This window comes from Cyprinus carpio, chromosome A11 (assembly GCF_018340385.1).
Source record: "Cyprinus carpio isolate SPL01 chromosome A11, ASM1834038v1, whole genome shotgun sequence".
In the NCBI taxonomy this organism is placed as follows: Eukaryota; Metazoa; Chordata; class Actinopteri; order Cypriniformes; family Cyprinidae; genus Cyprinus; species Cyprinus carpio.
Window position 1 is genome coordinate 17,747,122 of NC_056582.1, and position 27,828 is coordinate 17,774,949.

Genomic DNA, 27,828 nt, shown 5'->3' on the forward strand with positions numbered 1-27,828 from the left:
CCTGCCTCTGCCTCTCTCTACAGAGCACTTCAACAGACTGGAGAATCTTTGAATAGGCCAACAGCAGGAGAAGAGAGACCATGAACAGCTTGATAATGAGGAAGCTGATTAAGAAAATCTGTTTCTTTGCAAATTTGTAGACAAGATGGACTGTGTGGCCTCCGCACCCATTGTTGGCCATCTGTAGATATGAGGCTCCATTAGAAAGTCTTTCTTGGTGGTTAGAGGGTGTAGCATTGCCTTAGGGCATTAGTGTGTGCACTGTGTTCGAGGACCTGGGGGATTACAACGGCTCGTACACTATCAGCTGAAATTCATTAACCCCAGAGGATAACCTCAGGAGGGAGGCAGTGAAAGCAACTGCCACTATTGCAGAGCTGAAACCTATAATTATGCAGCCACAGGTGAGACCCTGTAGTCAATTAGACTGAAAGAGGCCCCCGCAGCAGGCTGCTACCCCAACGGCTTTAGGCCAGGGAAATGGAGGCTCCCTCATGGAAAATTCCACAGTTGTACACTTCCATACTGCATGCTGATGGATTTATGCTGTTGCGAAACAATTCAGGAAAGGTCTAGCTTGTTAGAATGTATTTCACGTTCCTGGTTTGGGGGGCAGCTTGTAACAAAGGGCCCTTAGGAATGTTCCACACATTGGGCCTAGAGAAGAGGAGGGGGGTTCTGTCCCCATGTGTTTTTTTTTTATTTTATTTTTTTATTGTTTTTATTCCATTATTTTCAGCAGACTCAGAAACAACACAAACATGCACCATCCATCAAAAACATAAAAAGAACATTATTGTTTTATTAGATATTTTGTTGTTGTAATATAAAATAACAATGATATAGTTATTATTATTTAATTAATTATATTGTTGTGACAATACTAATTAAAAATAATAGTTGCTGTTGTTTTAATAAATGTACTTTGCTTTAATAATAATAATAATAATAATAATAATTATTATTATTATTTATCTTACTTTTATGTTAATATAATAATAATAATAATAATAATAATTATTATTATTATTATTATTAGCCTGTCTGATGTATTAAAATATCTCTGTAGGTTGAATTTGCAGGTAATGTACAGTATTCAAATAAAGTAAGCATCCCATCTTCTTCACAACTTTATTTAACCAATTAATTTCAAAGACTGATGAGAAACTAGTCAGTTAACTAATCAACTTTTTTCATTTAAAATTAATTTTTAAAGGTGAGTGGGAAATTAAAAAACTAAACTAAAATGTATGTTATGAATTTTATTATGCATTTTGCAGCTTTGCAATTTGACAAAATTGAGGAAGGCTGAGAAACATCTGACAGACGGAAATCTGACAGAAGGCCACTCTTGCAAGGTTACTGACAGAGTTTTGTCATGGGAATTTACATTTTCCCGGAGTTCCTTTTGTTTCATATCCACACACCTGAGTGCTGATAATAAACAGCTGACAGGCGAACAGATGACAAGGGCTTTCCAACAACCTGCATGCTTTGCAATTTAACACTGTTTGTTTTTGGTTCCCTAAGGCTGGGCGAGTGTGTGCTTCTGTGTACGTACATGTACGTGTGAAAGAAAGAGATCTAAGGGATGCTCAGACTCTGAAGATGGTGACTTGATGACTCCGCAAAATTATCACAAACCATTCCTGACAACTAAGGGAGACCAGGGCTGGACGTCACACAATTTCTACTCCAAATAAATTCCTCAAGGTGGGTTTATTTTCAAAGGTAAATTTCATTGCCCTGCAAACTGATAAAATGCAGTAACTAAGCCAACAATAAAGCAGAATTTTTTTTTTTTTTTTTTTTTTTTTTTTTTTTAGGTTTTTGATGGATTGACATCAAATTTTACATGAATCAAGTATTCGAGACAGGAGTGTAATAAAAATGAAGATTGTATATGTCTGTAGGTACGAATGGTTTGCTGGTGCATTGCCATAGTGAGTCAGGCCCAGCTAATCCTGAGCCTGTCTTTAAGCACCGTGTAGATAAGCTTACTGTGCAAGATTGACTTGGCTGCCTAAATACAGAAGACTGAGAGAAACAACCACGCACTGTTCAGCTTGAGGGGACGTAATGGAAATTAATGGGTTTTAAATGTGTATGTGTGTGTGTGTTTGCCTCGTTTAGCACTGAAGCAGAAGTTTACACAGTGCCAGGATAAACTGAAACTCTTCTTCAGGTCAACATTCCCTTAGATATGGAGAAGAAATGTGATTATGATACAAATCAACGTAGTTATCTGCAACCCGACACTCACAGAAACCCTCCGTGAGTGTTACCCAAGCCTTCCATAAACTCATAAATCAGTCAGACTCAAAACAACAAGCGCAGGAAACTGAGTGAGTCATTTCCCTTCAAACAGGAGGTGCGTCCTCACTGCTCTGAGGGGGAATTACAGGCTGGATCCGTGATGATGTGCAGCGAGTCTGTATATAGCTACTGGGAATTCTGCCACACCGTCTGGATAAAAGACAAAAAAAAAAAAAAAAAAAAAAAAAAAAAAAAAATGGAAACAGTCTGCCCATTTGTTATTGTTCAGACAACAAAACAGGTAAACTCAGACCATTGGTTGAGCCAGAAGTTGTTTATTTTGCTTTGACAGCACTACAGATGCACAGTTTTAAGATTCTGCAAGAAATCAACCCACAAATGACTTATTATATCTGATTTATACTGGGATATGAAGTAATTTAAAATAACCAAAATTATATATATTTAACCACTTTATTTTTAGGAATTGTTCATCCAGAAATGAACATTTTTGTCGTTAATTCACCCTCTAGTCATTTGAAACCTCATGATTACTTTCTATTGGTGAACACAAAACAAGATGTTTATAGATGCTAATTTCCATCCAATGATATATTTCCAAGTGATTATATATTTTATTTATATACATTGCTGTTCAAAGGTTTAGAGTTTGTAATGCTTTTGAAATCTCATATTCTTACCTAGGCTGCATTTATTTAAAATACAGTAAAAACTGAAATATTTGAAATAGTATTACAATTTTAATTTTTTATTTTTTTCTGTGATGGCAGAGTTGAATTTTCAGCAGCCATTACTCCAGTCTTCAGTGTCACATGATCCTGCAGAAATTATTCTAATATGTTTACATTCCGATGAACGGAAAGTTCAAAAGAACAGCATTTATTTGAAATAGAAATCTTCTGTTTGATTAAACTTGTTTTTACTCTCACAATTTTCTATTGGCACGATTTTCTCATGTTTTTCTATTGTCTTTTTGAGCTTAGTCTATAGTCTAACATCCTGAACCTGTTCACCTGATCATTTAGAATTTTTCTTAGTTTGTTTTATAAAAGAAGGAAGGGCATGAGAATGTGAAACTATTTTTTTTTTTAAGTGAACTATTCCTTGATAGAGAACACTCCATGTGATGGTTATTACATTTACTGTACCAATGTCTACCCAAGTCTACTTTTTTCTTACTTCCTCACTTTCCTAACTTTTGATTAATTTGCCAAATCCCACACCCTTTTTACAGGCAAACTTGTTATTTTTGAACAATTCCTTCTTGCACGAGTCCTAAGTTTTATTTGTGACTGACTTAATACTATTCGGAGGCAACAGGTGGGCAGCTTTCGAGACTGCGTGGAACACACACACACACACACACACACACACACACACACACACACACACACACACACACACAATAAGTCTACATATGCTGACATTTATTTAAATATGACAAAATAACCTGGTTTCAATAAAAGCATTATGCTAACACCCATGTCAGGGATACCTCTGACATGGGTGAAAAATGGGGGGAGGTAATATTAGCCAAATCAGCAAGGCAGCGCCTGCTTCAGAGAGGAGATATTAAGAGGCGGCGGAGGCTAAATAGGGTTGTATTTCTGGAGTACAGAGTAATGACTGTTGTGTGTGGGGAGCAAACATAATCACCTGAATGCATGCTGAAACAAATGCACCAAATTATTGTGTTGAGAGAAAACTATACGTAATGACATCATTACATCAGGCTGTATTTTTTGTTTTCATCCCATTTTGCGCTCACTCTCTGTCTATTTTCAGATCTCCCAAATATTTCATGTTGGAGAGTTTATTTTATCGAAACAAAAACATATTTTATGATGAATAAGAACCAGTAATACATTGATGGGGAGAAAAAAAAAGTTCTGGATGCAGCAATTAATCAGAAAATTTCAACACTCTGTGACTGCTGTTGAATTCATTTTGATGTAATTTAACACACAACGTTGTTCTCCTGAAAACACGAATCCTAATTGTGTTTGGAATGCTTTTGCAGATACATCATAAACACATATAAACCATTTTTGCACATTAAATTTAGTTATGTATCATCATGCGATAAAATTCTGCTTATCTGCTTTTAACAGCACAAGAGTACGCAGCACAGTAATAGCAACTAAAATGGATTTGTTCATGATTGTTTTTAGAAAAGTGAGAGCAGACCACAGGTTAGCGCTCAACAGCGAAAAATAAACGGATGTATTTAGTACCTGATGAATCTGAGGGAATTATCACGACAGGCAGAGATTGTTTGATGCAGGAAATGTTCCTTCGCTATCACGATAACAACATTAATTAATTGTGCATCACGTCGGCATTTGAAGTAGTCACAACAGTGGCGTGTATTTCTGTTATATCTCCTTCTGCTATTCCACAGGGTAAACAAATGCACAAACCTCTGTTTTTGTTTGCTATTAGCTATTATTAAAAGTTCTGTAGCCAAAGCACAGATTTCATCCGCTGCTATCAGCTGATTATGATTTCAGTCACGTAGGGAAGCAGATTTTATATACCGTCTAATTCAAAAACACAGTGATGAGCCTTTCCTGCAAGAGATTCAAATGGAGGAAATTATAGGCCAGCTTGGCATATAAGCACGTTGTTGTCAATGCTGGTAAATTGAAGAGTGATTCGGTGTAATGGATTTGTCAGGTGTTGTCCCCGCTTTGATCCGAGCCCCAGGACGAAAGATGATAATGCCCTGGAAACCCCATGGTGACAAGTTGACAATCAGCTACACTGATGTGTACTACAGAATTAAACCATAGTAAAGACTGAAGAATCTAAGATTGTTTTTTTCCCCCCTTTGTGAGAGATTAGAGATGAATTTGATTAGACTAGATAGTGAATTACACTCACATCCGCACACAGTCGACACACTCGTTTGGTCTGTGCAGAAATAGTTCTCTTGAGCCAAGCATATGGAGAGCTGTCTCTGTTATTGGCCTGATTACTTTAGCTGTCTAGAAATCAAGCTCCGGCTTACTTACCCTCCTTCATGGGTGGGATGGAAGACTGTTTTCTTGTAAACAATCAATGCCGGATAAACATGGCATTCATGGCCTGCTTTCCAGCGTTTAAATTAGTATTCTAGCTCAGTTGCTAACAATTAACGTGTTTAAGTACACATGACTGCATATTCCATCTGTTTCCTTGTCAGTCTGTCAACTTTTTAAACCATCTTTTTTAGCGGTTGAATCACTACTACATCTCACTGTTTTCGCCAAGTCTTCCATCCACTTCCGTCAAAGTGACAGCTCAGGGAAAGACTTGAAATGCATTCAGACAAACACATACATATGTTTTTTTTTTTTCTTCTTCTTCATACAAGTACTGACAAGTTCTGGCAAATTGGGGACCACAACTGCAATCTCTGGGGTGACTTCAAATTGTAGTGTGGTAAAAAGTTTCGAAAGTAGAGTGCTCTAGCTCAGGTCAACTTGAAAGTTGTATTCAAGCAGACTTTCCGCAGTCAGCTAAGAGCTTGACAACAAAACAAAGTTATTTGTAGCTTTAAAGCCAAACTACCCTAGGGAATTGTGTTCTTTTGTTGTGTTCCAGAAGCTGGACCCCTCTAAAACTGAGTTCTCTATCAAAACAAGTTGGTCCGAAGAGCAAATTGGTGACCTTTAATCGAATACAGCAATATAGCAAAGTGCTGAGATCTTAACCTTTATTTCTCAAAGCCGACTTTGAGGAGCCACAGCACTGGAGGTGATTTCGTTAGTGCTATGGGAGGGCACGAGGGTGGCGTGACCAAGCAATGTCGTCAGTCTGGATTCACATGGGTGGAGCTGGAAACACAAACTGCCCCACAGACCTGAAAGTCGTTACCGTATCCGCTAATTAGCATAATTTGCTAAGAAAACAAACTGGGGCCAGATGGTGAGGCTAGTGAGTATTCATCGATCTCGAATCCCACACGAGTGCACGCATGAGTTGGAAAGTGGGTTGTCCGCACAAAAGACATTAAAAAGCTTCCTCTTCTTGAGCAGATTGGTGGTTGATGGTTGAGAGAAGACAAATTAGAAACAAAAGAGACAGATTTAAGTGAAAAGTACAATTACGGGTAAATGGATTTTTGGCGAGCTAGGATGAAGGATTTCAGGTCTAAACATTTAACCACCAGCTCACTCTGGAAAGACTGATTACTCTGAGTGAAAAATGCCAAATCAAATATTTCATATTGAAACGTGCTGTGCTGCACCAATAATGGAACTGATTGGATGCAGTTTTCAATTCTGTGAATATTTATGACTGATGCTTAAAATGTAGCTATTATATAAATAGCATATAATTATTTGCTTTTATTTTTTATATTTTAGTTTTATATTTACATTTATAATGTGCATATACATTAGGGGATCTGTGCATTCTAATCGTCATCTATTTACACGCATTTCAAAGTTTTGGTACATTATGAAATTCACTATTTTATTAATTTGAAATGAAACAGGACATTTAAAGAAAAAAAAAATGTTGGACAGGACTAAAATTAGCTAAAATTTGGGTATTTTTAAGAAAAGCAATTTCAGAAGAAGAGCAAGAGTTGAAGATTACAGGCTTTGATTCATCAGTGCATGATGAATCATTCACAATAAGTCCAGAGAAGTGCATTAAGAAATAAATTAAATCAGTTTTGATGTCATGTTGCATGTGGTGGGCAAATAGTGCTGAATTCTGTGAAGAAGAGACTATATGTTGCCCTATTGCAGTGCATTTAGTGCCTGGTTTCATTGAATTATGTGTAATTATGCACAGAAATACATTGAATTAGCCACTGAAGAACAACACATGAATAACTCTGATTTTCGAAATCACCTTGGATTATATATGATGTTTATATATCTACAGCTGTATTACTGTGTGCATCCTGCATTCTGCGTCCAACATCTGTAACCTTGAGCATTTATCTCAGAGAACATAGTTCACTATTTATGACCAGGTAGATGGGAAAGACTCCTTTCTTTTTGTGATAATCTAACTAAAGCACTGAAAAGAACACAAAATTCAATAAATAAAGAGGGTGCATGGCTTTTCTTAATTCAGTTCCTGATTTTTGGGTGGCCAACAGCCATAAGAGGACTGGTAGCAATATCCCTTTCATGTACTACACTCATTATAGCTAAATAACATGATTTAGGAATGTCTGCTCGTAGTCTAATCTTGTAATGCTTCTCTACTGAGACTGCTGTCGTAGCTCTTAGGTGTTTTAGTGTTTGCTAAAGAGAGTATCACTATTATTATTGCTCATACTTACATGATTTTCACTACTAACCCAGGTATTAATGTTAGTGTGTAACTTGCCCTGCATTCGTGCTACTGACAGGAATGATACTTCAATTTAGTGGACAAAATAAAAATACAGTAGCAACACAAGCAACCACTCAACAACCATATAGGAATGTACTTTTTTTTTTCAGAAACAGAAAAATCTTTTTTTTTCTTATAGTCACGTTCAAACACACATACGGAAGTCTATGCATATTTTGGTCATATGAAGTGTTTAAAGCAGATAGGAATTCACTGTAGCAGTAGCACTGCACAAGAAGAATCAGTCTGGTGATTAAAGCAATTTTTCTGAGCATCTGGTGACAGGAAGGAAAACTTTAAATGAGAACCTCACAAAGACATGGAAAAAACAGTGAGTGTCATATAAAATGACAGCAGTTTGTTTTTTAAGAGTGAATGTTTATTTGTTTTCAGTGTTTGTCTCTCTGTTACAACCTCTTTCTAAAAAAAAAAAGAAAAAAGTTAAATTGTTGTATGAATTCTGTTTAAATTATCTTAATGCAATATTTCACATTAAATACAAGTTAATCTCATCAGCACTGATGTGTAGTGCTTAAATAACTTTTGCATGACTAGTCATCTAGAATTAAAATGTATTTTATTTCAGTTCGTTTCCAAAGAAACATTTCAAATTTTCATTTAGTGAAATATATGAAAAACATAATATGTAATATATTTAATATATAAAAATATTTATTATATGAACTATTAATTCTATTAGCTATTTATTAGCTAATAATAGCTTTTAATAAAAATAATAATATCTCAATACTAAAATTACAATAGATGGGTTTTTATGCAGATTTTCATATTCATGTACCTCAAAAAAATATTTGTCCGTTAATGAGTATTAAACACAACTTGTTGACTGGTGGCAGAACTAATATGACTAGTTCACTACTACCGCATCTAGTAGCATACTGTGTCATTTACTTGCAATAAAAGCCCATACGGCAACCAAAACCTTCTGTCCTGATTGCATTTCTACTGAAGTTTTTTTCTCTCTCAAAGTTTAAATCATTTTCTGTGGTATTCAACAGCATACCACAGACGCTGTCAAAAAAGGTTAACTTGTACTTAACCTCAAAATACTGCTTTAAATTCAGTCATAAACTGAGGAGTTTCACTTTTTTCACTTCTAGCTTGTATTTTGTTTTTTTGCCTTGAGAAATAAAAAAATAAATAAATACATAAAAAACCCCACCAGTATATAAGGTTCAAGTGAGTTTCAGATCATTTGTAATTTCCAAGGAGACCATCTACATTCCTGGCAAGGAGTGCAATAATAAGTAGAGCAAGGTCATTTGCGTAATTTCCCTTAAAAATGTCCTCTCTGCCTCTGCTCCATCTCTCGCAATGTCCTACCATCCAATCTCTGCCAAGATCTGAGGAGCCCATTAGCTTGCTGTCGGAGGGGTCTGTAAGTAATCGTTTGCCATAGAGGAATGAAACTGACAAGTGCTTAAGCCTTGAGCACATACAGAACACAATTCCCCAGCACATTTCCGATAGCTCTCAAGTCAAGTCAAGTCTGCTTTATTGTCAATTCTTCCACATGTACAGTACATGCATACAGAGAATTGAAATTGCGTTACTCTTAGACCCTTGGTGCATACAGATAACACTAACAGTAGAACATTAAATACAAATAATAAAATATAAAGTACAAATATACAAATAGGTCATGTAAAAGGAAAGATAAGTAAAGCAGTTCGGGAGGGAGTTCAGCTTCCTGACAGCCTGATGAATGAAGCTGTCCTTCAGTCTGCTGGTCCTGGCCTGGAGACTCTGCAGTCTCCTCCCTGATGGCAGCAGACTGAAGAAGCTGTGTGACGGGTGGGTGGGATCACCTGCGATGCAGAGGGCTTTATGGGTGAGACGGGTTCCATAAATTTCCTGGAGGGAGGGGAGGGACACCAACGATCTTCTCAGCTGCTCTCACTATGCGTTGAAGAGTATTCCGGCAGGACGCATTGCAGGTGCCATTCCACACAGTGATGCAGCTCGTTAGGATGCTCTTGATGGTGCCTCTGTAGAAGGTGTTAATGATGGGTGCCGGGGCTCTGGCTCTTCTCAGTTTACGGAGGAAGTAGAGACACTGCTGTGCATTCTTGGCCAGTGCTGCAGTGTTGTTGGTCCAGGAGAGGTCCTCTGAGATGTGCACACCTAGGAAAAGATTCCTCACTGGAAGTAATGATAATTAGATGTTAATTCAGTAAGCGCTCTGATTCAGTGAGTTAAGTCAGTGTGTGATTCATCAGACTGATTCAAGTTTGTGAGTTGTTTGTTTGTGAATCGGCTACACTGGTTTTTGATTCACTAAATACAACTGAATCGGACTTCACCGATTGTGCTGTATGTTGTATGTTGTCACTAAAGGAACCAACTAAAAATGGCATTTATTTTTGAACTGCACTTCATTGATTGCACTATATGTTGTTGATTCATTAAAAGAACTGGTTTTTAAGAGTTATGTTTTCATTAATTGGAACTAATTGGTCACGCTGTACAGTATGTTGTTTCATACTTTTTATTTAAATAATAATCTTTTCAAAATGCATTTATTAAAATCGCTTAGAATCAGCATAAATCTGTCCATTGTGAAAACAAATAAATTTATTCAGTTAAAATATAATCAGCTATCTGTGGAACAAGCAATATTCATTTAGTTAAAATGTGAAACAAAACAATTATTGTGTATTTAAAACGCATTCAGTTTATTTACCTACATTCAGTTTATTTGTACTACTGCATAACTCTTATTTAATTTATGCATTATTGACAAATATGTTTTTTAGTTTTTTTTTTTTTAAACTGCCTAAACCAAGTTGATGAAAATTTTGCAATTCAGCTACAAAAATCTTAAATTTAGGCATTATTTGAGCAGTAAATAGTCAAACAGTATCTGTTATACATGATGGAAAATAAGAGTAGTTTGTGCTGTTCCAAACATAGCCATTCGCATTAGATTGCCATCCTCCCTTCTTTGCATTCCCTCTCTTTTCCTCCTGTTTTACTCTCTCCTTCCTTCTCATTTACTCTCTCTTTCTATTACCAGTGACTTCAGTGTACTGCCGATTAAAACACACATCAGTCACTCAAATCATCAAGCCCTGGAGCTAAAGCCCAAGACCTTCAGATGTCATTGTGTGCTGTCTCGGCTTGTGTGGCGCTCTGTGAGTTTCTGTGTGAGTTATGAAGATATTGAGGTGTAAATCTAAACCCCTGGACAGATGATAGAAGCATAAGAGCACCCACAGATGCGCTCTTCATTTTCATTCAGGGACAGCGTGGAAAAAATGGTTGGATAGGAGATAGACTGAGTGAGAAATGGTTAGAAACGTGAGTGGAAAATAACAAAACATGTGAGGCAGTGGTTCAAAGATATTATTGTTTAGAACACTATTACTAACAGTGCCATAATGACAATGACAATGTAAAAAATGTGCTATTGTTTTTTAAAGGTGAGGCGTGTAATATTTATTTATTTATTTATTTATTTAATTAGCTAGTTAGTTAATATTCAGATTTGTAGGTTTATCCCCCCCCCCAAGTATGCAACATTTTGCCTCTTGAAATAAAATAAAAAAAAAAATTCATTTTTCTCCATAGAGAAATTGATTTTGAACAACTTTATAACTTATAAACCTTTAAACACAGGCCTACTATGAATTACGTTATTCAGTTTATTTTTTTAAATAATCACTTTTAACAGCACATAAATCATGGATTAACATGTATAAATCTTCCTTAATCAGACAATCATGACAAGTTCTTGTACCTTTGAGTCAGTTGTAGTTCTTGTAAGAGTCTTGTACCTTTGTCTTTTTGTCCCAATTTTCAAAAACGTTTTTGCTACAAATTAAAGTTTTTAATGTTGTGATTCACCTTGTTGCTGGTTGGTTAAGTTACTGGCTTAAGACTCTTAAAGCAAGAGTATTTTTATTTATTTTTTCTCCCAATGGGAAAAATACTTCTGGAACCAAAGCCACTGAAAAAGTGCAGGCGGGGCAGGCATTGTTGCACTATGGCACTTGTTGTAGGAGTGGCTATTTGTTTGGTCAGCCAGTGACAGATAAGGGTGTGTTCAAATTAATCTTTTTTTTTTTTTTTTTTTTTTTTTTTTGTAATTTAAAAAATGACACCACCTTTAAAGTGCAATTTCTACCTGACCTGACACTTGAAAAATACTCAGTGATTTTTAATCTAATGTATTCAGGTTTATTCAGTCATTTTAATCAATTTTGACAGCCACTTATTTTAGAATTTTTTTTTTTTTTTTTTTTTTTGTGCACTGAATCTCTTTAGAAACTGAGCTCTTTCAGCAAATATTGGATCAAATATGAGACTACAGATTAGATATTGACATGTTTAACAGTGTGTAACAGAGAAAGACAAATAAAAGCGGAAAGCAGATAAGCTCAAATAGATGTTCTAAGCTATTAGTTTACTATTAGCTCACAACTGTTAGAACTCAGCTCTCATTCTCATTTCCACTTTTTACAAAGAGAGAGAGCGGTGGAAAAATACCCCCCCCCCCCCCCACCCCCAGCAAGTGTGAAACATTGACATGGTTGTGTTTAGCCTGTAACATTCAGGTTTATTTTTGTCTGAGGTGAAGCTAACATATTCGGTCCCTCAGCCTCCTCCATTAGCTGCCACTCAGATATACGCCCAGTGAAGCCCTACAAACGCAGATGCTCAACAGAACAAAAGCCCGGAGAGAAGGAGGGGGGCTTGGATGGGTGCAGGAGCCGATGTCAGGGGCTGTGACAGTATATATTTGGCTCTCAATGATACTCACGTCCTGACTCTGCTGTCTTCCTGTCTCTCTGACAGATTGAATTGTGACAACATTTCCAACAGTATTCCCATGATTTCAGACATGGCTCTGGAGGTTTGAGTTCTGTTTTTTTTGTTTCATTTAAGGCCTGTGCAACTTAAAACAGCGTAGGCATACTGAATGGCTACTGACTGTTTGTTTATATAAATGTAAAAAAAAAAAGTACTGCACTGTTTTTACATGTTTTCTCCATTCGCATGTAAGTCAATTCATGACACTGAGCATGTGATGTTCTTGCTTCCACCAAAGCTCAAGATATTCTTTGGGATTTTCTCAAATTGATTATAAAGAGGCAAGTGACTTTAACATAGTGAAATTTCTGGAAGTCACTGTAATTGCATCTGAAAAGCCAGGAATGGACAAATAATGGTCCTTTACAGAGCCCTAGGTAAATTACCTCCAGTACCAGTAACAGTGATACAAATTAATGCATTGGTGCATTCACATGAAACTCCTTTAATTTCTCTTAAGAATTTTTTATCTTCGTCTGAGCTGCTTTGCTATTTCAGAAAATAGATGAAAACCCACCCCATTTACTCTCAATCTCTCTCGCTCACTTCAAAAGATAATATACGAATTTAGAATTAAACCTGAGCAGCAATTTCATTCAAAATTGACCTGGGCGACCCACACTGTGGAGATGTGATATTAGCAGATAAAGCGGCTTTCTTTATGAGAGACAATGGTCTGAATAAAGCTTAATAAAGAAGCACACATTCATTACCATGAGACATTATATGACACTTAGCTTTTTAATCTTATGGGACAATGTGATGTGTATCTACCCTGATAAGGGGCAGCAGACTTAATAAACCAAAAATAAAATAAAATAAATAAATAAACACCACTAAGGTGTCCGGTTAAATGCATGGGCCTTTTTTTCTATGTGTGAGACACAGTGACGGTAAAAAGACAGAGTGAAAGAGCTAGCATAGCATTATTATGATGTCCAGGTTTATTACTTAAATAGGTCAGCCCTTTTATTTTCTTGTGTTCTGACAAGCAAGTAGGAAAAATACATGCTTGTGTTCAGAAAAAAAATTGATTATTGTCTGCCCTAGATCTGATCTGTTGGGGAGCAAGAAAGGTAAGAGCTTATCTCATTCTTAGATTGAGGATTCCTTGATTAAATTCATCAGAAATGGACCAGATATTAGTGAATCTCACCAAAACATGTCTGGTTCACATTGCACAACCCCACCCACTCACCCACCAAACAAACAAACAAACAAACAAATAAAACATACAGAATTTTAGGATCATTAGTATTAGTATCGACATTTTTTGCATTGTATAATTATCCAATAAAAACAGAGTTTAAAAATACTATTATACTAATAGTATAAAAAATTAGAATGAAAAAAAAAAATGTTATGCAAATAAAAATGTAAGTTAATGATTTTAATATTTTAATTTAAATAAAATTAAATATTAAATATAAATTAAATTTATAATCCATATTATTTTCTCTAAAGTACCATAATGTAAAAAACAACAAAAACAAACAAACAAAATAAAACAAACAAACAAGCACATTTTATTAATGAAAATATTGTGGGAAAACATAATTAAGTCAGGATTGTGAAATAAAAAGTCACAATTAGCTTTTGTTATTTAAAAAAACAAACCAATACATTTGCTAGATGTACACTTAGTATTCAGAGGAAAATTAATTGTGAACTGTGTGATAAGATTCCAATTACCATTTTTATTTTTCATTTTATTTTATTTTTATTCCAAATGGGATTCCACAACAAACAGATAATTATAAAAATAAAGTACAATATAATAATAATAATAATAATAATAATAATAATAATAATAATAATAATAATAATAATAATAATAATAATAATAATAATATAAAATAAATAAATTGTGGATGGATGCAGAGTGCAAGAGAACCATCATACTGACAGACACTATTCTTATATTTGTTATAAACAATGTTATTGTATAAACGACGATAACACACTGAATATGAACGGGAGGCTGAGGAGATGAGTTTTTTATGAGAGACTGAGCTATTTTGTGGGTATAAGAGGAAGATGTTTACAAGTGCCTCTGATGGAAAAATCTCAACTTGGAGACGAAGGGGGAAAAAAAAAGAAAAAAAAAAAGCATATTTTCATATTTTGTAGACACATCATTTTCTCTCAGTAGAGATTTTCGCTGTTGCACTGTTCAGAAAGTATGCTGTTTATATAATTATGCACAACAAATAACTGGTTTGCTACAACTATAGATAACATTGAACTTTTTTTTTTTTTCAAATTCCTAAAAAAGGTGATTATGCTTGCAATTATGATCTATATGCCAAAAGATCATCAGCAGAGGCAACCAGACACTAGCTTTGACTCTCGGCTCAGAGAATGCATGAATAACTGACATAATAAAATGGTTCATTGCGCAGCCTGTGAAATATACAGTACGATCAGCCAATATCCCTTCAGCCTTTCCAAGACTCACGCTTGATTGGTCGGTTTGACTTCTTCCCCTGATCCTGCCGTAGGGGGTCAGTGGTGAGATGGAACATGTGAGGGGTGAGGTTGGGGGCTTCGCTGACGGTAGATTGATATTCTGGTCACCATGCAAGGAAAAGTGGATTGGGCCACCTATCACCTGTGCCAAACAGGATTAAAATCCTGGAGATATCGCCACACAGCCAAACAGCATTTGCTCTAGAGAGTGCCCGGCTAACATGGCAGATGGGCAACTATAAAGATGAACTCAGAAAACAAGGAAGTATTTTCTCAGTTTTTTCTTCCTCCCTTGTTAGAGAAAAAAATACAAAATACATAAACACCTGCTGTACCGTCAAGAGGCCCTGATGGGTTTAACAGAGGAGGAGAGAAAAGCTTGTTAAGTGCTCAAAACTCCATGTTTCAATGAATAAATATGAAGTTTGGATGCCAGATCTCCTTAAACGCATGCAGTCTCATGGAAATTAAGCTTTACGATCTCATCTGCTGTGGTAGCCCGCGAGGCACTGTCTGTCTTGTATGTAATGTGATTCAATTTAGCCTCCAGAATGCTTTGCATACGGATGGGCCATATCCAAGAATGCTTAGTTACAAGCCATAGTTACAAATCCCCAACATTCATCAATTAGCATTGATAATGTCAATCGCCTAACATGCTATTTCCATCATAATGATCCAGAAGTAATGTAAGTAATCCACAAGCTGCGTTTATAAGAAACAAATCCATCAAAAAGTTTTTAACTTCTGACTTAAATACGAGTCCTCTTTCCATAATATTGTTTCTCTATTGATTAAGTCATCTTGAATGAAATTAATCAGGAGAGAAATATGTACAGATCAAGCACCGTTTACAAGTGAATACAGTCCAAAGCAGCTCTAAACAAGTATGTTGTTGGATTTGTTTTTTACAAACACATTCTTCATAAAACATTAATTGATGGACTGGAGTTATTATCGTTATTTTTGTTTTCTTTTTGCACAAAAAGTATTCTTATAACTTGATAACATTACAGCTGAACAAATTTTATCGATGTACTCACTACCTTTCTGGGCCTTGAACATGATGGTTCCCTTGCTGTCTATGCAGGGTCAGAAAGCTCTCGGATTTCATCAAAAATATCTTAATTTGTGTTCTGAAGAATTTTCATTTTTTGGTGAACTATCCGTTTAAATGGAAAGAGCACAGGCAAAGACAGTTTGTTTATATGAAGAGATTTCTGTCGTGTGTTATTTATTTATTTACTTTGGGATTTGTTTTTAAAATTCAATTTAGTTTCCTTATTTGACATATTTCAATTTCACAAAGAAATGTGCAGCATTTTGTCTGAGAATTAATAAAATGACACCTTTTCGTTTAAAATTTGTCTTAAAAAAAACATTGAGAAAATCATATCGTGAAATCAGTAGGCTATTGTGAATTGTATTGCATCTTGAGTTGAGTGAATCGTTACATCCCTAGTTTGTATTGCAATCACATCCACTTCTCTCTCTTCTTTAGGTTCTCATGTTCGGCATTCTCACTTCATCCAGACCACAGATTGCCTAACTCACAGCTTTTAAATGGAAGTCTGCCTCTGATAGAAAGTCTTTTCTCCACCCCTCATCCCTCTCTCTCCCTCTCTCTGAGAAAAAAGCTGAATGGAAGATGCTCCTGTGGCTTCTCTCCTCGTTTTTATCATTACAGCTTCCTATTACCTGCCTCAAGCCCCCGAGATAGGCTGCCTGTGGTGCACCATGGGAGCTGCTCTGTTGCCGTGCATTGGGATGACTTCTCCACTGATGTTTTCCTGCTAGGGCTTCTTCATTCTGTCAGTTCTGCTTTTCTCCACTGCTGAGCTTCGTTCCCCGACTCCCACTCCGAGTCTGTGTGAACATAGATGAGGTATTGTCAGCCCAGTGTTTGGTGTGGCACTTGCGTGTAAGCACGTACGTGTGTGCGAAAGTGTTTCAGGTCCAGCGCTAAACGACTGGTTACCACGATAACATTGCTTGCTTTCTAAATAACCATGACAGGTGGCAAGCATGCACTCTAATGCCACATTAAAACTGATATTTTGTTGCTCTCTCTCTCTGCTTATTTACTGCATTCTAGCATGTACTAGAAATGCGCGGCTGTTTGTGTGTGCGTGCGGAAGCTGGCTGCTGACTCAACCTGTGTGAAGCTCTGTGCGGCTCAGTAGCATGATTTCATTTCTCCCTGGGTTAATTGCGTCCTGGTGGCCTGGTGCACACCTCTAAGAATGATGGGCCTCACACACACACACACACACACACACACACACACACACACACACACACACACACACACACACACACACAAAGCATACACCTTCTAAATCTCACTTAATCTTTGCTGCACTTCAAGCTTGATGAATCAGACAATTGAAATGCTCTACTGTCCTAATCTAGGACAGCACTTTCTCTCTTTCTGCTCTCTCCATCTTTTAATCCAGTCATCTGGCTGTCACATCCTACAGTCAATTGGAATTCCAGAGCTGTGGTGAAGGTCTATTCCTAAAATCACTGCAGGGGGGATATTTTGGATTAAATATCCAAGAGTTCACACTCTGCAGATACTTTGGCTATTAAAAGAAATGTTGATATGTTTTAACTTTTTATGTGTGTGTGTGTGTGTGTGTGTGTGTGTGTGTGTGTTTGTGTGTCTCTATGTACATATAAAACCCTAAAATATATGTAGCATAAATGTAAAAGGAATACCAGGTTTAATAGACAGCTAGATTACGAAGCAAGCTACAACAGAGGAGTAAGAACAGTTAACCTAGTTCATAAGACAAGAATTATATATATATATATATATATATATATATATATATATATATATATATATATATATATATATATATATATATATATATAAAATTATAATTATATATAAACCCTCTGGAATAATGCACTTTCATTTTATAAACTGATGTTTTGATTATGTGTCTGTGGCAATCAACAGTATGCTGCAGATGCTGCCTATACAGTTTTGGTTGTATAGATTGTTATACATTCCTGTATAAAATTTGTGAATATCTGATCCATACATGCAGGAGATCTGAAGAAACACATTTTCTGTACTAAAATGCTTCACAGGCTGTATTCTCTGCCTGGATCACTGTCTCTTATCACACAACAATCAATTTAGTGGATCTACATCTGTAGTGGTACAACAAGGCCATGCCTCCGGAAAGCAGGGAATAGCAGCCCTTCTCAATATTCAATGAGGCACTTCTCTCTTTTTCTTTTTTTCTTCTCACATAACCTTTGTGACCCCGGCCTTCTCTCTCTCTCTCTCTCTCTCTCTCTCTCTCTCTCGTGTAGATTGTCCCTGCAGTACTGCTTCTCCTGTTTGGTGTGTGTGTTCCTCAGCGTTTAACACAGGCCCCTCTCACCCTACTCTCTCTCTCTCTGTAATCTCACCATCTGTGCCTAATTGACTGAGCGCCTGACGTCTTTCTGTGGGGATGGAAAAGCACCCGAGTGCCAGGGAGGAAAAAATGGAAAAGAGACAAGATAGGGAAAGAGATCAGCGGAGAAGTTGATGCCTCAATGCACTTGTCACTGATGTGAACTCTAACCTTTGTAAAGAGGGTGGGATGTGTGGAAGGCTGCAGATTTCTCTTTCTATGTGTTTTCATTGTTAATGTGATGGAATCTTTCCATCTGCAGGAATGTGGGTAGGATGGTTTTTGTTAGATTTGTGAATAAACGATTCGTTTAAAGGCTAATTCACACCGCATTGACAGACACAGACCGATGCCGACAGCTGACAGAGTACAGTATGTCACTTCTCAGATGTTCCAAGACTGACAAATGGCAATTCAACATGTTCAGATGGCAAAAACAAGCACCAATCAACACCAAAAGATGTCGACACGGGTAACACACTGATCCGACAGAACCCCACGAATGTGTCTGTTACCGTTTGTCGCCGTCTGTCGGTCCGCTGTGAATTGGACTTAAAATTTAAGAATTGAGTCATTCAGTTTGAATTTGAATTGGCCACGCACTATAAGATTTTGATTTTAAAAAATAAGAAAAGAAAAATAATTTGAATTGAAGTGTAATTTACAAAGAAATAAATTCAGTAGTTAATGCATCCTGGGAAATTAGGTGTCCTTCCACCTTGGTCTAAAAAGAGTTTTTTGGTTTTTTTTTTATATAAAAAACAAAAATGTATATAAACCAAGTATCTTTTTATGTGACATTACAAACAGATCTATTTCTCTGTAAGGCACATCGTTTTTTTTTTTTTTTACTTTCAGATTTTTGCAAGCCAACAGAAGTCTCTTGAAAAATTACATAAAAATTTTTATTAATCAGTTTATGTATATTAACAAGATTTTAAAATGCAGGGCACAAATCATATAAACCACTTTTGTAATACATTTATGGAGGTAGAAAGCTCCCCATCCATTCACAGAAAAAATAAATAAATAAATAAAAATAAATAATTATTCTTTTTGTGTTCCATAGAAGAAAGTCAGCCATACTGGTTTGGAATGACATGAGGGTGAGTAAACGATGACAGAATATTCGTTTTGTGTGAAGTATCCCTTTAAAACTTTCTCTTCAACATTTACATTTGTCACATCATTTACGTCCTTCTGTCCTATTCTTTTCTTCACATTTGTTCATCCCGGATCTCCTCTACACCTCTCCCCTGCTCTGTCTGCCCTCTTGAGGATCAGACTGGCTCGTCGGACTTTGAAGCTAGCTGGTTGATAGTCTTCCTATCTCCCCATCAGGGCCTTTCAGATAGGGCGGCACATCACATAAGCAGGCTGACAGAACATCCATCCAGCCTGGGCGACCAGCTTCAACCATCCCCCTCTTGCTGTAAAGCTCCCAGAATGCCGCTTCTCTCTACTGCTCTTCAAACAAATGCTGGGCCTAAATTCCTGGGGAGCTCGGATGCAGCCTCCGAGACGAAGAAGATATTGAGGGATGAAAAGAAAGATAGAGAGAGAGAAAAAAGAAAAGGAGAGAGCGGGGAGATCTTATATTTAATAAGTAAACCGATGCTGGCACGGGGCAGACCGGTCTCTTGGGCCAGGCTCAGCCAGCCATTTCTCAAGCAAAGTGAAGGATTTAGGTTAGATACAGAAAGCCCATGAGATGCTCCCTTGCATTTTCCGCATGTGGAGGATATCAGGGCAGAAGGTGAGCAAGAGAGGGAGGGTGAGAGAAGGATATGCCCCTAGTATCCATTCATTTTCACTCTGTCTCTATGCCATTTGTGCAAATGATGATGGCAAATGCAGGTGTAACAACTTCTTCTTCTTCCAAAAAAGATGAAGAAAACAACAACAACTAAGTAATTAAAAAAAATGGATCTTAATGGGGAAAGGGAAAAAAAAAATTCCTTGGCGGCACTTCAATTAAGACGTATCGTGGGTATAACAATTCATTTTAATCACCTAGACCTACATAGCAATGGAAACACCCTCCTCTCCATATTCCCTCATGGTTGAGGAGAGGGGCAGTGATGTTCGATAACCTCCTTCTACAAAATGGAGGTCCTGGTACCAGTAGCGTCTGGAAGATGAATAAAAGAAATAGGGCAAATCAGGCCTTTAGGCTCAACAGAATGAGTCTCAATTATCAATTTGTGACCTTTCCGGAATGATTTTAACTCTGATATATATTTATAGCCGTACCTTTTAACACGTCGATTCTCGAACAATGAGTTTTGAGAAACAAAAAACGTTGAACTGTTGAGGTAATGCCAGCCAAAAAAGACAAGGACTGTCCAAGGCCTTCCCTTACTATTCGTTTTCCTCCCAGCTGGAAGAGGAAGCAGTTCGTTTGGAGGTTTGGAGCCTCAGGTGGGACACCGACTGACTAGCTGTCCTTGCTCTCGCCTAACACCGGGAATCCCAATGGGGTTTTAAGGTATGGCGATTGTGCTCCGTGGCAGCGAATGAAATCCTGTCATATAAATAATGGACAGAAATGAAGGAGAATAGCTCACAGTACTCCTCTTAGATATTTGCCCAGAAACCGCAGATGCTCTGGAACAGGCATCATAATAGCCCAACCACAAAGGAGTCCACTTCTGCTGGCTCACAAACCCTCTCCAGAACATTTAATATGGGGAAGCAGTTTTGTGATAGATGTGTTTCAGATCTGTTGATTACGATACTTCTTATTTACTGAGCATTTAACATATATAATTTGCCATTTTGGCTGAATAATTCTTTAAAGTGAAATAAAAACATTATATAGAAAAGAATAGTTAAATTGAATAAAAAATAAATAAATATGAAAATTCTGGAAATCATTTAACTATACCTGTTGTATTTCTTTTATTTTCTTTCTTTCTTTTTTCAATGTGGAAAAATCCTACCAATCATATATTTAAAAAAAGCACCATAAAATGATAATAATAAAAAATATATATTTCAAACCATTCAATAGCTTTGTATGAGAAGCAGACCAAAATTCACTCAAAATCTTGCTCTCCACATATATTTAAATATGCCAATGTAACAGATTTCTCAGATCAGGAAGAAGGAGGCGGGAACCAGTGAACATTTAAACAATTATAATAAACAAATAAACATACAGAAAACTGAAAATAGCACGACAGCCCCTCACGGATGACTGCCGTGCTTAAACAGAACCAAAACAACATAAAATAGTCACGCCTGGTCCTCTCTCGTCCTTCACTGTCGTTACTCCTCCTTTTATCCTTCCGGAGCTCCTCCGTGGGACTCGAGACCGGTGAGTAGCGCAGGTGTCGCTCATTATCAATTACTCCACCGGCCTCAGTCCGTTCCCACGGCTCTCGGCCCCGCCCCACTCATCACAGCCAACTTTCTTTTTAATTGCTGTTTTTCCATTGTTTTCTATGTAAACATGCTCTTGACAGATGTGTTTGATGCTATGCTTGCGTCTTTTGTCTTTTGCAGTGCATGACACAGCATTTAGTGCTCAAATTCAATTTTTTTAAATTACACTACCCTGCACCTTTTTATTTTAGAACAGCTGATGAGAGAAGGATTATTAGCGAGCAATTTTCACTATATAGAAAAAACCTATGATACATTAATTAAAATTTTGTGTTCCGCAGAAAAAAGAAAGTCATATGTGTTACGAATTACATGAGGGTTAGTGAATGATGACAGAATTTTCATTTTTGGCCGAACTTTCACTTTAAAAGAGACAGAGGATATTAACTCTGATAAAAGAAATCACTCCTCTGCCAGGTTTAATCCATCTTTCCTTTCAGTGAACAGTGACCTTTGCTTTTACTGATGGTGCTTAAACCCAGGCATAGACCTATTAACCAAAGGTGAACAGCGATAGAACATTGGCTCTTACTTTAAAAAAACCTTTTTTCTTGCTTCAAAGTCCAGTTAATAGTTCAGCGTTTGAGCTAAAAGTGTGATATATTTAAACATTCTGGGCAGTTCTCCAAATGTCACCTGTCATTTCCAGCTAGCCAATTCACTTACTGCTTTGTGGAAAGGCTTAATATAGTGGTGGACACTTATGTAAACCCAAACATGAAAATCACTTGGGATCTGGTAATATTTATTTTAATGAACTTCTGTAGATGGAAAATGAAGTTCTTACAGCAACTAATTGAGATATAAGCATAGCAGACAGTAAGTACTGCTAATCACCCGTGTTATCCCATATATTATCTCTTTTACTCTGTAGTTCTCTTTTTTTTCGTCCTATTATATGTATTATATTCAAAGAGAGATGAATTGTGGCTGTGCAGGCCTAACTATTACGGCAATGAAAAGTACAATATGGTCCAGTCTTCTCCAATCACCAAATGTGCCAAGTGAGGTGATTCTCTCCAACACTGTTACTGTTTTTTTGACCCGTGACTTTTGACAATAGGCTTTCTTGCACTCTTGACCCCTAGCTAACCCTACAGAATTTGCAGGTGCTGCCCCAAGGTCTCTCTTCTGTAGCTGGTGAGGTCCCGAGAGACCCGGGACGACAATCACCATCGATCCAGGGTGAAATGTCATCCTAGCAGGAGCCAGCAGGGATAAGAAGGCCATTTTTCAGGAAGCCAGGTCCAAGGATGAGGAGAAAAACTGTACAATGGACTGAGAAAAACACAATAAACCAATAGGATGGAAACTGGATGATGAGCTACCAAAAATGCTTGGCATCATGTTACTACAAAAAGTCCAAGGTGTTCAAACAAAAAACAAAATGACAAAAAAGCAAAACAAAATAGTAATGTTATTAAATGTGTAAAACACATAAATAACCTTCAATGCTCCATTTAACGGATAAATGCAAAAAAAAAGAGAACACTTCAACATAATGTGCTTGAAGAGGGGAATGCAAACTATTCATTAAGCATATTACAAGGCAAAGAAAATGCATTAACGCCCGCGTTGAGCTCTTTGAGCATGTAATTCCTCTTTGTTCTGACTTCTTAAGCATGTTATTAAAAGCATGTTAGAGAGGAGGCATTTAGCTTCTTCGCATCGACATGCATGTTAAATAAAGGAGAGGCCACGGACACATTTGACAGGTCAGGACTGACTGTGGATCAGTGGTTTTACTAAATCAGGAAGGTAGAATGTAGAACAAGCTACGGATGACCCGCTGTCTGCGATCTCACTGAATTGAAAATATGGAATGGGATTAGAACGATGACCCCGGGCCTGAGGATTCCCAGGAGATGGAGGTGAAGAGGGAGAGATGATGACTGGCTGAGATAACAAAGAGCACCATCAAGACCCGGAGCACAACACCGTAATGAAAGCACTTCCAGGCAATGTGAAAACAGGGAACTGAGCATATAAACTCAAACTTATTCACTGTGCTGGAAGATGGATGGTCAGCAAAAGTTGCCTCTGAGAAGTGCATGCGTGTGATATGAGAGGAAATGAGAGGAGGAGGAGGAACAGATACAAGAGGACTGGTACAGCTACAGTAGAAGTAGCAGATGGGGTGAAGGAATGGGGTTTGTTAAAGAACAATCACCTACAGCTCAGACTGCAGAGACTTTCTTTTCCCCAGGTGATTCCTTAAACACAATAACAAGCCTTCTAAAGAGGAAAACACAGTCCACTGTGAGGCAAGACAAAGGCATGAAAAATAGACTTGTCATTCTAAAAGTAGTAAAAAATTAAATCTCTTTGAAACACTCTGTGTAGTGTGGGGGGTGAATTATTTTATGGTATCAAGGGAAGTCTCCAGGGTAGGGTAATAGCTGTCTGCTGTTTTCTTTTTTATCCAGTTTATCCAGAGGTTTTTAGTTTGTTTTTAAATAGATGCAGAGGCTTATTATTCAAAGTGATATTATAAATCAGGCAAAGAGTTTTTAACTAATTGGGTGGGTGAACAGGGAATTATTGTCACTTTAAAGTCAACATGAATGTACTATTTACTTTAAAGGGTCATTCAGCAGCCAAGTTTTCATCAGATTATATAGTCCTGTTCTCTTTGAATATTCTGTTTCATCTGGAAATGCATCATATTATGGAAGTAATTCCATAATAAGTAAGTGATATGTAATTATATACTGGTGTTTGGTGAGGAGAGAGGAAAACAAAATCTATGCAAGAACCATGAGCTGGGATTCAAACTCGAAGCGCTACCTACAAGGCTCAGACACAAAATTACTTGTTTCTAAGGTCACTGAGAGTATGGGATTGTCATGGTTTAAGTAAGTTCTAAACATTATTATACATATAAAACAAATTTTAATGCAAATTTATTGATGAACCATGTAATATGCATGTGATATACTATAACCGAACATATACAGTATGACATATTAAACCAAGCTAATAAAAATAGAAAGCATCACATTAAAATACATGCTTAGCATAGTCACTTTTATGTCTAGTTCATTCTGAGCAGTTGAGCAGTTTCCAGTTATTTCAGAGCAATAAACATCACAGTCATTGAGTAGATTCTTCAAATGAACAGGAGCAGATGAAAGAGAGAGTGCTTGAATGTTAAAGGTTAATTACAGTTCATAAAATGGAGAAAGTATAGGGTTGACCATTTAAGACTTAATTAGGTGGTGCGGTGTACTTAGTCAATACCCAGAGAAAGAGGCTGAGAGACAGCATTAACCTGTTTACAGATCCAAATTAAAGCTGACACAACAACAAAACACCATGAAAGAGTTAGGCAAATGAAGGAATCTGTTTTTCTGCACAAATAGGCCAATCATTTAGGACACACACTTCCACTTTCCTCCTCAGGGACTGCGACAGCAAAGGATTTAACTCATCAAAGGATGAGTGTGTGTGCGAGTGTGACAGAGAGGGAGGGATGGAGACTGTGTGTTCACTTGTGCACATCCTTTGCCAGTATATCTGCATGTAATGGAATTGCATGTGTCCTCCAGTGCATGAGATGATGTGTTTTTGAACTTGTGTCCATGACTATGAATGTGTGCCACCCAGACTGTGAAATGTAGGAATTTACTAATAACGATTTGTGGCCGCTGATAGCGCCGTTTATTTGCACTCGCTGTTTGCTGTTTCGTAGGAAACTACACTACATAGGAATTATGCAAATCAGCCGGAAAACTGTGACACATTCTATCATTTTGAGCAATGCGATTTTTTATCAAAAAATCATTCAGGCAAACAAAGGGACACAAGACAAAAATGAAACACATGAAGAAGCTTAAGTTGTTATACAAATTAACTCCGCGATGTAATTAAAGGGGTCCTATGATGTTGCTAAAAACATTATTTTGTGTATTTGGTGTAATGAAATGTGTTTATGCAGTTTAAGGTAAAAAAAAAACACATTATTTTCCACATACTGTACATTATTGCTTCTCCTCTATGCCCGCCTTTCTGAAACGCAATGATTTTTACAAAGCTCATCGGTCTGAAAAGCGAGGTGTGCTCTGATTGGCCAGCTATTTAGTGCATTGTGATTGGCCGAATACCTCAAGCGTGTGACGGAAATGTTACGCCCTTCACCATGCTGTCATGCCATGTCCCTGTGCGACGAGACAAAACCAATAAAACCCTTTACAAACGAGGCATTTGTAGTATCCGCCGGGGACATAATTAAGGATTATAAAGACTTATACCGTCTTTTTACATGTTGCGTTGCATCGGGCCGCGTAAAATAAAACCATGTCTGCATTTGTGAACGGAGAAATTACAAACAACAACCTACTCTACACTGTTCAAAACTCACATTTGAATCAATGGCAAATTCTTTAAATATGAAAACGTACTTACAGACTGTGAGTGAGAACAGGTGGCATTGTAGTCTACTCTCCCAGGATCAGGAAACAGTCCTCCATAAAATGCGCTGCACACATCTGAATATTTGTGTTGAACTGGAAGCGATGATCTAGGCACTACCACAATCTGTTAAGACACATTAAAGAGCCACAAAACAAATTAATAAAAAAATAAAATAAAATAAAATAAATAAAGGTGAGACTTTGTTTCATACCAAAAGTAACCTTCTCTGTCTTGTCTGTCAGTGCGTTGTCAGCGTCCTCGTTGCTTCGCAATGTATTTTTCACTGCGTGAGAGCTCATGACTTGTCGGACACAAGTTAGCAGCAATACGAAGGTCCTCAGTTCAAAAGGCAGCTCAGAGTGCTAGTGAACCGATCATCTCTTCCGCTTTACTGATTACAGCATGACCTAAGCATGAATGAACATCAGATAGTGTTAAAAGATACACCTGAACTTATGGACATGTATTTTTTGTTATGTAATCGCCCAATCAAAGATTTTACTGTGAAAAGACGTTACATTTATTTACGTCTTTCAATGTCAATAGTTTGCAATTTAGAGGAAAAAAAGAAAAAGAAAAAAAAAAACTAGGCTAGAGAAGAGCATATCGCTAAAATTGTAAATATGATAAATAATATTTATCATATACTGTATTATGCTTATTTACATGTAAAGAGATCCTAAATGAAATCCAACAGGCCTGCTTGTTGCTTACCAACTGGAGTGCTGATTCCAAAAAAAGTGCCTGCTAAGTTCTAGTCTAGCAAGCCAAGTAATAGTTTCCCACGCAGCATTTTTGCTTTGCACAGCCATTTGTAAGGGTGAAGAAGTCTTGTGTTATCCCTTAATCACCAGAAAAAAATGCCACAAATACATGATTCCTATCTTCCTCTGAGCCACAACTATTTGTTCAGTTCTCATCCGACGTGACACAGATGTTTTCTTCTACATTTGTGGTTGTTTTACTGTACATCCAAACAGCGAACAAAAAAGAGAGTTTTTGCGAAAGTGCTAATTCATTCATTCATTTGAACTTATTTTCGATTTTTTTTGTTCAACTCATTTGCAGATTGTAAGTTAATACATTTTTGAATACCTTTTGAAAATATTTAGTCATTAAAACATGTTTTAGTAAAACATTAATTATATTATTAGAATGTGAGCCTGTATATTAAATAGAAAGGATCATTCAGGACAGGTGGTTTGTGACTTATATGCAGGTTATTGAATTACTTTGAGCTAAGGCGGTGCAACTGTTTAGTAAACTTTTGTTGTTGTTGCAGGTGGACAAACTGCTGTACATTAGGAAAATGTGCACTGTCCAATTTACCTTTGTGAGTGAGTATGGTCACACACGCACAGTTTCCCATCAGATCCTGCTGTGCCAACACAATGGGGCTGGCAGGTCTCCAGGACAGCACATCTGGCACTTGAGAAAGCAGCTACAGAAGGTGATGGGTATGACTCAGGAACACAGCCAACAGCACAGACTCACTACACCACTGAGAGAGAAGGGGGAGTAAAACTCATAACATACTTGAGGATAAGGATACACAGGCTGTGATCTCTGCTGTATAAGGAGGTAATCAGAAATGTAGTGCTGTATTTTTGAAATCATATACACACAATGGCCTGTTTCACCTGCATTCATAGTCTGGCATGCACTCCACTCCATGAATATACATAATACATGTGTG

At 37.1% G+C, this 27,828-nt stretch overlaps 1 long non-coding RNA gene across 1 annotated transcript; it reads left to right on the top strand.

Moving 5' to 3' along the window:
* Window positions 1-1,531: 1,531 nt before the first annotated feature.
* LOC122146617 lies at window positions 1,532-27,828 on the top strand. Its single transcript, XR_006161144.1, has 4 exons — window positions 1,532-1,713; window positions 2,134-2,274; window positions 2,369-2,557; window positions 27,415-27,828. It is a non-coding gene; the product is annotated as an uncharacterized LOC122146617 (long non-coding RNA).